The following is an 18,498-nucleotide window of genomic DNA, read 5'->3' as shown; positions in this document are numbered from 1 at the left end:
GGGCCTGGAGAGAAGACCAGCAGAGACCATTCTGTGCCTTCCACGTAAGAAAGAACCTCAGTGGAAAGTTAGCTGCCTTTCCTCTGAAGAACCAACAAAATGAATCCCCTTTTATTAAAAGCCAATCCGTACTCTGGTGTGTTGCATTCTGGCAGCTAGCAAACTAGAACACCATCTATACAATTTCCAAGTACTACTCTCAATGTCTATGGCATGGAATAGGTATGAAATTATTTAGTACATAATTTCACAGCTACATACCACAAAACTATGACCAGAGGCATGTTTTTCTATCCACATTTGGCATAAATGTTGCAGTTCTCACTGGCCAAAGTAGTACTAAGACTCAATTACTGACGTGTTATTACAGTTCAGACAGTCCTAGAGGATCAAGTAAACACAATCTAATACCCTGAGTAGCATCACTGCTTTGCAGATATTAAAACTCATGGTCTGTTTGTCTTAAACCTTATGATAACAAAATATGCAAGCTTGTACTGATGGTCTATCTCTTCTACTTAAATCCTTATGAGCTTAACTGCAAAAGCATGATGACCAAATACACATAATTCAGGGGTGTACAATATTATGTGGTTTTGAATAGCAATTTAAAGACAACTTGAATTATAACTTAGTTTGACTGAAAGTTGTAAAGAATTAAATAGCAAAACTTGTCACACTGACTTTTGAAAAATTCAACTTTATGGATTATCTATAAATTGTGAGAAGTGTTCAGCGTATGTATTGCATATTATACATAAACCACACCAAAATGCCTTTTGTTAATTAAAAGGCAGCATTTCAGGTGATAAAGTTCAAAGAGTTTTAATTAGATAAACACAGTTAAAACCAAAAAGATAAAGGGGACATAGCTACCTTATTTTCAGCACCTGCCTTTAAACAGGCTAAGAACACCAATCAAAACCCAGGTGAATCTTGCTTTGTTCTATGAGACAGTGAAAGGATTTCCATAATATTCAAATACATTCATATAACCAGTTACATAATCTAAATATAAACCAAATCTCCCATAGATTATGAGTTGGCATCCACCATCTCTGTGAAAAGTTGAACACTACTGAGTCAACCTAGCCTCAAGTACAATTATGTCTTTAGAAAGGGGAAATAGTGATAGCACTTACTGAATTGGAATTATTATCAAAATTTATAAAATCTGATCATAATCATTTAACTATAAGCTAATCTTATTTAATTCAAGGACTATCCAACAAAATTTACTGTCAGCCATTCATTAACTGAATTCTGGTGTATGAGATCAATTTGAATATGATACATGTACAAAAGTCACAAGATATCTAGTCTATAATAAATAATACAGTGGCCAATTATTACTCATTAGTAGCTTTTCTGAGATAAGATATCAAGTTTGCCCTTTCTGCCTTCTTCTTAATGCCAGCAAAGATAATTTTCCTTCCAGGGATGTACTCTTAGGATTCTCCAAGTACTCCAACAGTGCCCTCTTTCCGAGTGATGCGTTTGTTCTTCTTGGCACCTGAATAAGAGAATCCAGGGGCCTGACCTGTCTTCTGTCTAAGGAGACCGTGCAGATTTGGCCCAGTCTTGTGCTTGCCTCCCTTCTCCACAGTGTGGCACTGGGCATACTTCTGAACAAAAGCCTTCTTGTCCTTCTCAGCATCACCCATTTTGAATTTGCTCTCTCAAAGCGCAGGATACAAAGGTCCCAGCTCAGAAGACGGATATCCCACTCTCTCCTTCTATTTGTTCTTGAGTCAATGTAGGTAATAGTTATTTTTTTCTAGGATTTTTTCCTCTTTGCCTAAGCTATTCATTTGCTGCCATTGTTCCGAGTGTCCTCTAATAGTCATTTTTATTTCTATGGGATCCAAGTAATATCCCCCTCTTCATTTCTATTTTTAGTTACCTGTGTCCTCTCTATTCTTTTCTTTGCCAATCTAGCTTAAGGTTTGTGAGTTTTATTGATCTTTTCAAAGAGCCACTGCTTTTTTCTTTTCTTATGGTCTATTTTAATTTTTATTTTATTATTTTTAATTTTATTTATTTTTTATTCTATTTCTTTTTTTTACCAGTCATTTATCTCTACTCAAATCATTTCCTTTCTTTTAATCAATTTGGATTTAATTTTCTCTTCTTTTTCTATATCCTTCAGTTTTGAATTTAAGTCTCTGATGTGAGATCCTCTTATTTAATATGTGCATTTGGAGCTAGAAATTTCTCTCTTTGCATTGCTTTCCCTATGTAAACAGGTTTTGATATGTTAGATTTTCATTTTCTTTTGCTTCAAGATATTTCCTAATTTCATTTTTGGTTTATGCTTTCAACCATTGAGTGTTCAAGTGTCCATTGCTTCATATCCATATATTTCTGAATTTTCCAATTCTCCCTCTGTGTTTTATTTTAACCTAACATATGGGCTATCCTGGAGAATGTTCCACATGCACTGTAGAAGAATGTGTGGTCTGCTTCTTTGGGCTTAATTTTCTATATATTTCTATTACGTCTATTTGGTTTATAGTATTGTTCAAATCTTCAGTTTCCTTCTTAACATTCTGTGTAGATGTTCTATCTGTTATTGAAAGCATTGTATTGAAAACTCCTACTATTAATATACATCCATCTGTTTCTCCCTTAAAATCTGTGAAGTTTTGCTTCATACATTTTGGAGTTCAGCCATTAAGTTTCTATATATTTATAATTAATATATCCTCTGATTCAACTGACCCATTTGTCAGTATATTATGACTTTTTTTGTCCCTTTTAACAGATTTTGACTAAAAATCTATATTATCTAATATATAATATATAAGCCATGTATATGAATATAGTCCCCCAGTGCTCTTTTGTTTACTATTTGCATGATATATTTCTTATGTCTCTTCACTATCAACTTACTTGCATCTTTGAACCTAAGGTCAGTCTCTTAGAAACAGCATATAGCTGAGTCATGATTTTTATCCATGCTGCCAATCTTTGCCTTTTCATGCAAAATTTTAATCCACTTATATGCAAAGTAGTGATTACAGAACATTCTTTTGCCATTTTATATTTTGCTATTTGTGAGTTTTATACTATTTTGTCCATAAGCTCTTCATTATGCCTACTTTCACATTTATTTTCATTTTTAGTATTGTATCATTTTGAGTCTCTTCTCATTTTTTCCTGTATATATTTCTCATCTCCTCCTCACTACCATGAGGCTTAAATTTAATATCCTGAATATGTAGCAATCATGATCAACTTGATATCAGTTTAACTTCAATAGTACACAAATGCTGTTTCTATATTCTTCAGCCCTCCCAACTTTGTGTTGTTAAAAATTATATCTTCATACATTCTGAATCCCAAACTTTAGATTTTTTGCAATCCTTTATGATTCTCAATATTTGAGAATCAGTAAGGAGTTAAAAATGGAGTTACATACAAACCTTATAATGCAATAATACTGACATTTATACCCATCTCATTACTTTACCAGGGGTCTTTGTTCTTTATTTTGTTCCATTCCATTGCTTAACATCATTTCCTTTCATCAGTATGAGGAAATCCCTTTAGCCTTGATTAAAGGGCATATGTGGTGCTGACAATCTCCTTTTGTTTATCCATAACGTCTTAAAGTCTCCTTTTTTTTTTTGTTTTGTTTTGTTTTGTTTTGCATGGGCAGGCCCAGGGAAAAGTCATTTTCACTGGATATAATCTTCTTGGTTGGCAATTATATTCCCCTTTCGGCACCGCTTTCTTGACTCTATGGCTTCTGGTGACAAATTAGTATTTATTCTTATTGGAACTCCCTTGAACATATCACATTGCTTTTCTCTTATAAATTTTAAACCTCTCTCCTTACATTTGGAATGTAACAATTTGAGTACCATTTGTGTGTGCATGTTTCTCTTCAAGTCTAACCTGTTTGGGTTTCACTAGGCATCTTAAATATATCTATTCAGATATTTTGTTAAATTTGGAAATTTTTCTGCTATTATATGTTTGAATATTCTTTCTGCGCTTTTCGCTTTCCTTCTATCTTGAGACTCTCATAATGCCTATATTGGTATGTTCAATGGTGTCTCAGTCCTCTCTTAGGCTCTGCTCATTTATTTTATTCTATTTTTTTCCCTTCACTTCATTGTGAATCATTTTGATTCTTTTTCTTTGAGGTCTCTGGATTTTCTTCTTTCATCTCCAATTTGCTATTAAAGCCCTCTAGGAAAGTTTCCATTTCAGTTATTGCGGTCTTCCATTCCACTATTAATGTTTGGTTCCTTTTAAAATTTCTGCCTCTTTATTGAGGATTTCTTATTGTTCATTCATTGATTTTCTGACAGCCTTTAGGTCTTTATCCTTTTTTAAGGTTCTTTTTTTAGTTCTTTGTCTGCTGTTTCCAAAGCCTGATCATCTTCATTGGTAGCTTCAAGTGTCTTATCTAATTCCTTAGAGTTAGCCATCATTTCTCTTTCTTTGCTTGTTGCAATGTTTTAATGCACACTGTGCATAATATTTAAAAATTTTAGCTCTGGTATTTCATCCTGAGCTGTCTGCTCCATAAGTTTGTAGCCAGCTTGTGATATGACAGAGATTTCCTGGAGTTCCAAGAACTAAGACAAAACAAAACAACAACAAAAACAAAGTAAACATACACACACACACGCACACACAAAAAAATGAGTTTTGCCTTCCTATAAAGAATATTTGCAATATGAAGTCTAAGGCCCTCTCTGTCTTCTGGATACTGTGTCTTTTCCTGAGATTGTGCTTGCTCAGCACCATAGGAATTCCTTTCTCTACTTCCTATAAAATAGACTTTCTTCCCCTCATGGGTGCTTTATTGTATATCTTTGTCCCAGGCTTCCTTAACTTAATAGTTTCTTATACTTCTTAGCTGTCTGCACACTGTTTCTGCCTGCGGAGCAATTTATGGGAGGGCAAGCCAGTGAAGAGTTTCTTGATTCAATCTTTTAGGCTTTCATCTGATAGACTGCTGCCAAAAAACAGTTATAAGTATTTTATTACTCCCTCTGAAACAGGGACAGAAATCCTCAGTGGGAGCACAGGTTGGGTCCCCACTGTATGGGGAGGAGGTGAAAGAGCTTTCAGTAAGGGCATAATAAGCTTCTCTTACCATTTTTAAAGATGCATTTTCTTGAGTCAGCACTCACCAAATTACTACAAACCTTTAACTGTTTTTCCACAGTTTTAAGAAGATTTCTCTGCCAGTTATTGTTTTTTCTTCAAAGATTCTGTAAGAGAATAGAACCTTTGGGCATCTTACACTGCCATCCTCTCTGACTGCTATATACAAAGAAGAATAATGATCTTATCTTTCCACCCAGCCTATTGTTTTGGGTAGTTTCATTATTGCCACCATAAAGTTGAGAGAGATAAGGCACAGGGTAAATAAGACAAGAAATAAATCATGTTAATAATCTTATCTAGAAGAGAACTTTGTTCAGGTTGATTAGCACAAAGAACTAAGAGAAGCTAAATAGGTCAAAGGATGCCTCATGATTTTTGAGTGAATTTTATTGCCAAAGAAACAAAAGCCATAACAAATAAAAGCAAACCAAAAAGAGATTAGCAATTCCTTTGAGTTCTACAAATACTGTAATAGCTGTGCATCTTCTAATAGGCTCAACACAAATATAGCCATGAAGAAGAAAATATCACAGCAAGGAAAGCCAGGGGCCAAGAACAATTAGAAAATGACCTTTCCCAAGGAGCAGAATCAGAAATTAACCAAGAATTTCTACCATTCCAAGTTAATATGGACCAGTATCTGATGTGTGAATTTTGTTCTTTCTTTTTCAAATGGAGTTTTGTTTTGATTGGTTAGTTTGTTTTGTTTTATAGAGTGTATCTGTACCCACTGAACATGGGATATGTGCAGAAATTTTACTTATAAAGGCTGATTGCAAGGTTCTTACTTCACAGTTCACAAGGTCAAAGGAAGTCACATCCATTCCTTTTGGTAAACACTGTAAATTACCTATAGATACCTTACTTTAACTTGGATGCTGTGAACGGGTAAGACTTTGTCTCCCTTGTGAAGAACTCAGTATATTTGATGGTTCAAGGATAAATGAAATTTTTATTCATGATCACGAGAAGACAGAGATAAGGGGGCAGAAGAGAGAAGCATCCATGTACACCCCAAAATAATTCTCTATTTTGCTTCTTACAGAGATGGCCTATTTTTCCTTCTCTCTGGTTGCTAGGTATGGCCATGTGACTGAGTTCACCTAGAAAGTGAAGGAAAACAATATGGTCTTTTCTAGAGATATTCCACAGAATGAAATCTGCAATATATTTTATGCTCTTTTTAAATCAGGGTATCCCACCAAGGACTCTGAGATTCTAGAAGATGATACAGCTATAGGTGAAAGAAGCCTAGATTTCAAAGTTTATATATAAAGGCTACCCAGAAATATCAGCATAAACTATTAAAAATGGGTGGGAACATTTGCTCTTCTGTTAAGAGAATGAAATAATTTGGGTTTTAATGGCACTTTTTTTTTTTACCATAAATAATATGCTGCTCTTTTGGACATTCTTATTTGTACAAGATTTGAATTCAGAATAATTTAAGATGATATTCTTTCCTTATGCATATTTTAAATTTCCCTTTCCCCATTTCTCAAATTTAAATGTTGGCTTATTTAGCAGATCTCTTTTATGGTAGAGACTTTATGGTGTTTGGAATCAGGCATTTCTTATCCTTTTTCTTGACGGTTGGTCCCAGTTTCCCTACTGTGGAATTGCTTAAAAAAGCTAACTTCACGTATGTGGCATTTTGGATCATGTAGAACATAAGTGACCATAAAGGAAATGGATATCTTCTCCTTGATAAAAGTTTTAGGCTCAGATAAACTTGAGAAACTTGTCCTTTTCATCCACACTTTCACGAAAACCACACAAAAATTGTTAATTTTCTAGGCATTGCTGACCCCTTGTCAATATATTAAACCAGGATTTTGAGAAAATGATGAAATGTGATGCTACAGGACTGAGTCTTTCCACTAACACAACAATTAAACAGGCAAAAACTGTCTGAAACAGCTACTTTGAAACTCAGAGGTCAGAAGGACGTGGCACAGCATTCAGGGAGGAGCAGGGTGGAGAGGTTGATAAGTTATGGTAAAGAACAGTAAGTGGTTTCTTCACACAATTGCTACTGGCACCCATCCCCCACTCTTACAGCAGACCACAATGAGGTCCAGTCCCTGGCTAACTTCCTGGTGACAGAAAAGGATGTAAAATTCCTCTCGTTCAAGAACAGGGATAGGCACAGCCAATCTCTGATAATAGTTTCTGACTGGTGAATTTGGATCACTGGGACTTGTTCTGAGGGAAGCTATTTTTTCACCTGTCTGGACATAAAGCTGTGGCAGCCATTGTTTCAGCTCTCATGAGAGGTGGGGGGGGGTGGGGACTTACAGGTCTTGAATCTCCTCAGGGCCAGAGTGGACAGTTAATGGGCATCAATTTTTAGGCAGGCCAGGAAAGCTCAGCTTTGGGGAGCCATTGGGGGAATTCGTGGCATCCCTCCTCCCTTCCTCCACAGGGCTCTTTGAAGCCAGTCTTACCCCTTTCTGTGGGTCCTGTCTCTATTTTGCCTATGAAATACTGACTTAGGAAGTTCCTCTCTGCTGTACCATTCCTTCAGAATTTACCCTCTAGGCAAAAGCAGCTTAAGACAAAGAAAGGACTGTGAAAAACTACGGAGGCCTACACTTCTAGACAAAGGCCTGCTGGCTTCAAATACCTGGTGAGGGTCTTCTGGGGAGCAGAGGGGTCTCTGGCATGTCAGGTGAGAACTTTACCTGCCGAGCACTATGGCCTGCTCTATATATTTTTAATTATTAAGGGAGTTGTGGGTTTATAGAACAATCATACATAAAATACAGGATTCCCATATACAATTATTATCACCTTGCATTGATATGGTGCATATGTTACACTTAATGAAAGCACATTTATATAATTGGACTCTTTCTGTTCACTATTTTCAATGCTTTAAATTACGGTTCACTATGTTGTGCATTTCCACGGATTTTTAAAATTTTTATTCCATTAAAACATACAACCTGACATTCCCCTTTTTAACCATATTCAGTGCTGTTAATTATGCTCACAATATTGTGAACCATCCAATATTTATTGCCAACACATTTCCATTGTCCTAAATAGAAACTCTATACATTTTAAACTTAAGTCCCTATTCCCTACTTCCACCCCATTCCTTGGTAATCTGTATTTTAGATTCTGTCTCTGTAAATTTGATTATTCTAATCATTTCATATTAGTGAGATCATACAATAGTTGTCACTTCATGACACTTATTTCACTAAGCATGAAGTCTTATAAATAAATAAATCTTCCTAAACTGATATATTATTGATTTGATTTGCAATCTCAATGAGTTTTTAAGATGTTAACTTGAAAAATAGTTGTGAATTTAAGCTATAGAATTAAATAAGCAGGTGAAGCCAAGTAAATATGAAAAAATACGACTGCTGCAAGGGTTTGTTGAATCTAATGTTAAAAATGCATTGTAAAGATGGATGAGCCTTGAGGGCATAATGCTGAGTGAAATAAGCCAGACACAAAATGATAGATATTGTATGATTCCACTTTTATGACCATGGTAAAGGTAAAATCAAAGGCTTATAATAAAGAATATATGGAACTTAGAGATACATAGAGGCTAGAGATGGGTGAATGTTTAGCTAATGAGGCAAAATAAGCCAGAAACAAAAGAACAACAATGGTATGGTCTTGTTTAGAAAATGTTGATAAAAACACAGGATCCTAGATTGTAACTTTTTTTTTTTTTTTTGCAAGGGCAGGCAGTGGGAATTGAATCCGGGTCTCCAGCATGGCAGACAAGAATTCTGCCACTAAGCCACCATTGCACCGCCCAATTGTAAACTTTTATAGTAGAGACACTAAGTCCAGAGGGGTGATTATTATTTCTGAATTTTGAGAGGCTTTGATACATACATACATACATACATATATATATATATATATATATAAAACCCAATATCTAGAGATAAGAATGAAGTCAGTCAGTTTGGGGTTAAGGTAATTCAGAACACAGGGATAAGGAAGATAGTATTTATATTTTATAACCACACATACTCTTTGAGATGAAAGAAAGAAAGGTTTATTTGGTCTGGAACTGAAATTTTCTGCAGCACATAATCTAATTCAACTTACCTGAATAGCTCATTTGAATAATTGAAACACAGGGAGCTCAGAATGAGAAATAGGCCCTTTAATTCTGTATAGATTATTGTAATACCTGGATATATCCTAGAGTATATTAAGCAGATAATCAAAAAGTATTGGCAAAGCCCCTTGAAGGATGAGAGAAAGAGCATGGAGCTATTAAACCTTCCCATCAGGGAATCCCCTGATACTGTATCAAAATTTAGGGGCTCCCAAATCAATAGGCCATGTCTTCAATCCTGAGGGTTACTCTTATGAAACTTATGTAGTTAGTGGAGAAGCTTAGACTACCTGTAGGCATGCCTAAGAGTTACTTCTGGAGGACCTCTTTTGTTGCTCAGATTTCGCCTCACTGTTTCCTACCCCAACTCTGAAAGTGAAATCACTGCCCTCCCTCCTATGTGGGACATGACATCCAGGGCTGAAAGTCTCCCTGACAGTGTGAGGGATGACTCCCAGGGATGATTCTTGTCTTGGCACCATGGGATCAACAATTCCATGCTGCCAAAAGGGGGAAAGAAGTATAACTAATAAAGTATCAATGGCAAAGAGGGTCAAGAGGATACTCTGAAGGTTGTTCTTACACAGGTTTCAGTTAGACATTGCTAACTATCATAACCTACCAAACCCCAACCAGGATCATTCCAGCCAATCTTGAAGAACACCTAGGGCAATATATAAGATTCCACAAGTGTTTCATGCACTACAGTAACTTTTCAGAAAACTACAACCTCCACATGGGTCCCTGGACTAGGTAAGTCCTGAAACCTAGAGGGGCCAGCCTCTCCAGAACATCAGATAGTTCCATCTCCCTATCCCATATTATTGACAGAACCTTCCACCATGAAAAAAGTTAGAATGACCATAGCCTAAACACCCCTAAAGAGAGGGACAGAAAGATCAAAGGTAATGGTGGAGTTATATAGAGAAGATAGGATTTAACAAATAAATATGGTTGCTGAATCATTAAATTGATATCTCTTTCAGTTTCCAGTATCTTAGAATAGCTAGAAGTAAAAACCTAAAATTGTGGAATTGCAACCCACGCGAAACTTTGAAATATATTCTGCAACTAATTGTGGTTCTGTGCTTTGAAATTTATTGCTTTTTTTGTATATATTTTATTTTTAAGAAAAAGAAAAAAAAGTTGATTGTGATGATAAAAAAGTATTTATGCCTTCTGGCTTCCCATATTCTGGGGCATCTTGAAGGAAAAATCTGAGAGAATTGTGTGATAACCCATGACAAACTCTGTCATCTGTCCTGTAACTGCTTGTTGAAGAGTGCTTTGAAAGCTATTGCTTTTTTCTTTCTCTGCTTTGATTTATATATATGTTATATTACACAATAAAAATGTTAAAATATGCATTGTAAATCTATGGTTTTAAATAACTGAATTTTGTGCACAACAGAAATACTACAGATAAAAAGATCTATAGAGCCAGAATAAACCATTTAATTTATAATTAAAAAGCATATGTAGATTAAATGTGTGATATAGTAATTATTCAACAAGCAATTTTAATTTGATAATTGCAAAAATCCACTTAGATTCATACATTATAACTAATAGAAATGTAGATTCAAATGAGATTTATTATATACACAATTGGAAGAACAATTATGAACATGTTTTGCTAATAAAAATTCACAGCCCACATACTCCAATGTGAAAAAATATATATAATATTTTCCATTGCTCAACCAAAATTCAATTTTGAGCCAATTCTTCTTTTCTTTTTCCTTCACCTTCTCCTTCTGCTCCTCCTCCTTTTCCCCCTCTTCTTTCCTTCTTTCCTCCTTTTCTCCTCCTAATTTTATTTCTGCCCAGGTTCATGAGTGTATTTGAAATTAACTGTCATCAATTCTTTTTTTTTCCACCAAATGCAAGAAGCATTTTGTCCTAGTAGTAGTCTCATTCTCCACAGTTCTCTTTCAGTTTGTATGGATTCTTGTGGCTTTTGTGGACCATAGAATTGGAAGGGACATCTAAGCCTCAAAAATCATCAAAAAAGCTGGCCTTACATGAGTGGTATTTTGTTCCAATCTACTCTGACTGAATTCTCTTGTACATTTATCTAATTTATTTTATTCTGACCTTTCTGCACGTGTCTTCATTCTCATCCTTTCTCCAGTTATTTGGTTCTTGAAATTATTCAATTATGGTTCAGAATCCAGTTGATGAGGTCAAGAGACAACTATAGGTCACCTACCTTTGAATGCCGTCTGCTTTATTCCCAGCTGCACAGAAAAACACACATGAATAACTCTTGTATCCATTCAGAAATACGAAAAGATATTGTCAGGCTACCTCAATACATATGTGTAATTGTCAGGCTATCTCAGCAAAAATGCTTCTATTTGTACTCTACTGGATCATGCATGGCCTAGAAAATCCTGTCAGGTGTTTTCTCACACAAAACATTTAAATAATATGGTTGACACAGTTTTCTACTTCTTTGAATCCACAAATTTAAGGGTTACATGGCATCTCTAATTACATTTACTCCAAAGCAGAGAAGCAAATTACTCTGAGACCCATATTAATATGTTTCTATATTGCTCAATTTTCAGCACTTTCTTTAGCTCAGACCAGAGAATTTTAACTTCCTCTTTGGTGCATAAGAAAAGATAATCATGACAAAGAAGCAAGTGTTTATTTAAATGTAGGGTGCTGGCAGGAGTCATTACTCATAGCTCATTCTATACCTCTCTACAGGCCTGATCTTCATCTAACACCTTCCTGAGGTCATAAGTTTGCATGTCTAGATTTCTTTTTTTTTTTAATTTTTAAATATTTTTACTGACAACTCTTCACACACATATATGGTGTACAATCAATGGCTCACAATATCATCAGTTGTGTATTCATCACTATGATAATATTTGAAACATTTTCATCACTTCAGAAAAAGAAATTAAAAAAAGAAAAAAACTGATACATACCATAATCTATACCCCTCTCTCTTTCTGATGACTAGTATTTTAATCTACCCAATTTATTTTACCCCTTCTACCCTTATTATTTATTTATTTTTTATCCATATATTTTTATTCATTTGTAATACCTTGGATAAAAAAAGCATCAGATACAAGGATGTCACAATCTTGCAGTCACGTTGTGAAAACTATATCATTATATGACCATCTTCTAGAATCAAGGATACTGGAACACAGCTCAGCAGTTTCAGATGCCACCCTCTAACCACTCCAATGCAACATCAATTAAAAAAGGAAATCTATATAATGCATAAGAATAACTTCTAGGATATCCTCTCAACTACATTTGAAATCTCTCAGCCACTGAGACTTTATTTTGTCTCATTTTCCTCTCCCCACTTTTGGTCAAGAAGTCTTTCTCAATCCAATGATGCGGGTCCCAGCTCATTCTGAGAATTCTGTCCCACATTTCAGGGAGATTTACATGCCTGGGAGTCATTTCCCACATAGGGGGGGAGAGATGTGAGTTCACCTGCTGAGTTGGCTTAGAGAGACTGACCACATCTGAGCAACAAAAGAGATTCTCTGGAGATGACTCTTAGGCATAATCATAAGAAGGCTTAGCCTAGCCTGTATAGAGATAAGTTTCTTAAGGGTGAACCCCAATATCAAAGACTCAACATATTGATTGGCTGTCCCCAGTTCTTGTGAGGATATCAGGGATCCTCCAAATGGGGAAGTTGAATATTTTCTCCTTTATTCCCAGTCCCCCAAAGGGACTTTGCAAATATTTCTTTATTCACTGCCCAAAGCATCACACTAACCTGGACCAACCAACAAGATCTCATGCCCTATTCAAGAGTTCATTTACTTGTGATGTTCAACTAAACTGACCATACAAGTTAAATTAGGTAATGTGCTCCTCAAAATATAAATTTTGCACTAAATGAACATCCCTCCCTTGCTAAGCATCAGTAATAATTAAAGAAAATGTCAACAGAAACATTATAAAACAAAATTTTTCCACTAAAATTAGCAAAGACAATATAAAAAAGGTACCTGGATTTATTGAATTATTTATTCTCATGCATTTTGGAATTGATACATTTATAAATATTTATATAAACTTATAGATTATCAAAAAACACACCAAAAAACACACCAAAGTTGAAGTTTTAAAATATGGAGAATATCATCCTTTGCCTTTTATTCTGATCTATCTTGATCCTATGCAGCAGATCAGCATCATTCATATCTCTATTCAAAGTCTGATCCATTTTTCAACTTTTAAATAGTTCCTGTATGAGGTAATACTGACTTTCATAGCTTCAGAGTTCCAACTCTGAGTCTCAGGCATCACATAAATACCCAAAGTCTTTGGGAATGACCAGGTCATATGCAAACATCTCAGGATTCAGAATTTAGAAGTAATAGTTACAACTCCTGAGTATATGTGACTGCTGTAAGAGCTTATAAATTAGAACCTTTACAATAGTACCTAGGTTGCTTAAGTCAGGAAGCATTCCTGAGGGCCATGATATATAGGAAATAAAAAATCAGCAATTTTTTCACAATGTCAGCACATAACGCATGGCATGTAAATTCTTGGGTAGAAGAATTTTAACTATGACAGTTGGAGTACTTTTTTTTTTTTTTTTTTTTTTTTGCATGGGCAGGCACCAGGAATTGAACCTGGGTTCCTGGCATGGAAGGCGAGAATTCTGCCACTGAGACACCATTGCACCACCCTATTAGGGTACTTTCAAATAGCTTTTCTTAATACTAACATTCTGAGATTACAAGAGCATAGGATTCCTTGAGACAATTATAAATATGAAAATGTAAAGAATAAAGCCTAAATTAAAATGCTAAGCATCAGTAATAATTAAAGAAAATGTCAACAGAAACATTATAAGCCAAAATTTTTCCACTAAAATTAGCAAAGACAATATAAAAAAGGTAACTGGATTTAGTGAATTATTTATTCTCATGCATTTTGGAATTGATACATTTATAAATATTTATATAAATTTATAGATTATCAAAAAATCATTCATTGAAAATGTTTATATATAATTCATTTCTAAGGCTGTAAGGAAGTAACTATAAATGATAATACATGCTGACAAAATTTTCTTTTCTAAAATGAATATAATTTTTGATAATTAAAGAAACTGTGTTCATTTAGAGAAAGATTAACCCAGTTGGAATACCTCCACATATGTTGTAAACCAAAGAATGTTCATGAAGATTTTAAATGGTATGGAGAAAATCTTAGGAATGCCTCTCTCTCTCTCATATATGTATTTGAATAAATTTGAATGTAGACATAGACACTAATATATATTGTCGGTAATAAAATAAGTTCTTCACAGAGATAAGGTTTGTGTGACTGTACTCACAGTGTTCTTTATTTATTTTGGTAATGCATCATAACTTTAAAATACTCAAGCAATAAAGAATATCTCTTTCACTTCTTCTTTTTCACCACTAATTTGTTTAATATTCATTTTTCAAACTGTTTTTGCATTTGCTTACTTTTTGCACTTTGTGACTGTGGAGAGAGTTTCTATGTGGTGCATCATGGGAAAACAGGCTCCAACACAGATAGAAACTTTCAGCAAATGAACACTTTACAACTTACACAACCCATAGAGTCCAAAAATGCAGGGGAACAGTTCCCACTGTGGCCAGTGTCCTGGGTAAGCAAACAGGTCAGGGTCAATGAATGGCAGCTCTACATTTCTCACTTTGTGTTAGAGAGATTCTCTTCTCCTGAAGGAAAGCTGTTTATACAAGATAGGAAAAAAAGAGGCCCTGCCTTTGTGACTTCCCACCTTGATAATCAACTGGAGCTATTTGTTCCCAGTTTCAGGTTTAAAGCATGCTGAGGCCACTCTACTAGGCTTAACATCTTACTGGGGCTGCAGAATAGAAACACAATAGAAAAGGAAGGGGGTTGTAAGAGCTGGGAGATGGCCATCTCATATGTCTGTCATTTCCCTACTTAGCAATGACATCATCACCTCCATATTTGCTTGAACATATAGAAGAAAATTTGAGTTCAGGGAAAATACACTGTGGAAATAAAAATTTGGAAGTCATCACAATTCAATAACTTTCTCTCACATGCCATATCCAAGCTTTCAGAAAATCCACTACCTTTATTTCAAAACTTATTCAGACTATTATTATCATGTCCCTTGCTACTTAATTGGTTCAAGTCAGAAACAACTCATTACCCTTTTACTGCTCTTATTTATTTGAGGGGCATTTTCTACTCAACAATCAGAATCACTCAATGTGTAGTTGAGGAATAGTTTTTACTTTTGTACTGAAAACCCTCTGATATCTTCCCAAATCACTCTGTATAAATGTCACCAGCCCTCATTAAAAACACTACTGATACTATTAAGCAAAACCATTCTCAAATGTAGCCTACATATATTACACTTTGTTTCCTGGATAGTGATCAGTTTTATTTTCCACTTCAAATTTAGGATAAAGGTGCTCTTTTCTTTGTTTTTTAATGTATACATCTATAATATATAAAAAAATATATAAAAATGTTCAAAGTATATAAAGGAAAGAAAAAGCATTTGAAAGTGCTACCAAAATCTTTCAATGTATATCCTCAGTACATAATCATCTTCCCTGAAACTCTTCCTACCCTTCTTCCAGACTGGGACAATGTGTCAAGAAAGAAAGTATGTAAGACTCATCAAGTTTCAGTTTCCACAATACCCAGTAAGAATTCATGACTTCAAAGTGGAGACAAATCTGTGCTCTAGGGTTTTGGTTCTTCCCTCTGTTTTTCTTCTGAATACCTTTTGACTCACTTCACGTTTGTTTCTCTCTATATGCATTATGTGAACCTCCCTTTCTATTAAGCTCCATTGATGCAGGATTTGAGATCTCTTCAAGCCCTCAGTATAAACTGTATAGAGCTGCATGATTGCCAGCACAAGCTCTGAACACCATCTACTATGTTCATCATATAAATATTGAGTTACTGATGCTGCTAACCAAATCAAGATGTGTAAACTCTCAGTCCTGGGCACTGTCACTGGAACTATGAAGCAGAGAAACATAAAGACATGTAGCGAACTTGATTGAATGTTTACTGTCAAATGGAATCAACTGATGGTATAGAAGAAAGAGGAACATTTACGATTACTATTGTTTTCAGAGTATCCATTATTTTCTCAGGGCAACATCTAAAATTAGGAACATTTTTTAAAACTAATAACAATATGATACTTTGGGAAGCTTAATTTTCCATCATTCAATTTTAAAGTGAAATAAATAACATAAAAGCAGAAGAATAAGCAAACATCCTGGGCTCTCTTTCTCTATTATGTATATGTTATATACTATATGCTACTAATAATTGGTTTACATTGTATTGAATCTTAATCAAAATGTGGTTTAACAAGTTCTAAATTTTACATGTGTTTATTTTTTAACCTCATTCCTATATCATATCACTTCTTATTTAGTTGCCTATACTATATTTGTCATTCTATATACTAGACCAAAATATATTTTCTCTGTTCTACTTTATATTTGTATTTTCTAAGTTATTAGTCTCATACACCATCTGTGTCATTTCATCTCTCTTTTTTGTGTCATTCAATTACAACTTACCACTTTGCAAACTGCCAAAATTCTTCTCGCTGTAATTTTATTAATAACAACAACTTACATCTGTCCTAGACCAATTAACCTGAGAAAAGCAAGGGAAACAAAACTGGCACCTGAAAAAAATAAGTTAATTGTCCCATTTCAATGAGGGAAACGGCATACCAGAGGAACCAAGAGGCGCTCCACCAAGCAAAGGAAATAATAGAATTATTATAGGTTTTGGGGGAAGGGTGGATTTAGGCCAAATTTAAATGAAACAGGTTCCCAGCAAGTCCTGTAAGCAAGACTGTTCTAAAGAGGTCCACATCAGGTCAGGACTGCAAAATGAACCCAAGGTCCTATTTCCTTGGAAACTGCAAAGTTAAGGCAGATGTGAAACTGTCTGTCCAGAAACCCCTGACATGCAACTCTGCATCTTATTTATAAATTGGGGTCCTTCTCTTCTGCAAAGAGATGTAGAGCCTTCAGATAAAAATAGAATTATATCCTTTTTATATAATTTCCAAAAGCAAAGTTTATGATTGACTATGATTTTAGAGAACGAATATTCTCAGTAAGAAAGAAAGCAGTCATCACCTAAACAAGGGGCCTTTTCATGACACTTTACAGTTGCAGCACTGGCTTTAGAGAAATACTTCCTATTAACTTTTCAGCTGGCTTATTGTGGCTACTCTTCTGGCCTACTGAATAGCTCAGCATGTTTTCATTTCTTCATTCTGAGTTGCTTTTTATCTTCTCAATCCTATAGGACTAAAGATCACTTTTCTATTCAATATACCTCCTAACACATTTCAGTTTTTAAGATGGCTCTTCTTAGGATAAAATAATATTACATCTTCAATTAATTTCTGAATGTTGATCACACATGAAGGGCATAGACAAATTAAATGCAAGAACAATTCAGATGAGTCATAGAAAAGTGAAAAAAGTATTTTAAAAAATAGACTAAGCAATGAAATGGCTTTATCTATTTTAAAGTCATATCCCTTGAAAATTCAAGAAAGAACTGACTAATATTAAATGACAATATTTAAGACTACATGTTTCATTTTGTTTTTCTTTTTAAAAAATATTTTGCAGTTGATGCTGTAAATATTCTGATGAAAGGTGATAAGCCAGATACATGAATAATTTAATACAAAGCCTGGACCAATCATCTTTCAAAGTACTGTTTGACTTATATCAGCAAGTCAAAATCATCTATGCCATCTATAATCATGAAAGAAGAAAAAGGGGTTATTCAACTTTAATTTTGCATTTCATCTTAAATTCATTCCAAATCATAGAAACAGATTGCAACACAATGATGAGAAATACTAGCAAAGGAGGAAATGAACATGAAAAATCCAGAATGTGTGCCCAGCTGGTATTGTGGCAGTGCTAGTTAGATATTAATCTACCTAATCCTCTTGGTTTGGGAAGAAAATTGGCAGTTTCAAATAGTTTTTTAAGTCATCAGGAGAGAAACCTCTCACTTTCTGTTGAAGAAATATTGCATTCAGAAACTTATTTCTGAAACTTATTTCTTATTACAATGCCTTTGTGCATTTCTGTAATTAAGAACTTGACTTCACAAAACTAATTTTTTTACAGAGTTTCATTATCTTTTATCAAATAAGTACCTGTTTTCCAGAAAAATAATAAAAGTCAAATTTCTTACTTTTAGATTCATGTAATATAAAAAGTAATAGA

Source organism: Tamandua tetradactyla, chromosome 4 (genome assembly GCF_023851605.1).
Source record: "Tamandua tetradactyla isolate mTamTet1 chromosome 4, mTamTet1.pri, whole genome shotgun sequence".
Taxonomy (NCBI): domain Eukaryota; kingdom Metazoa; phylum Chordata; class Mammalia; order Pilosa; family Myrmecophagidae; genus Tamandua; species Tamandua tetradactyla.
This window is presented reverse-complemented; position numbering follows the sequence as displayed.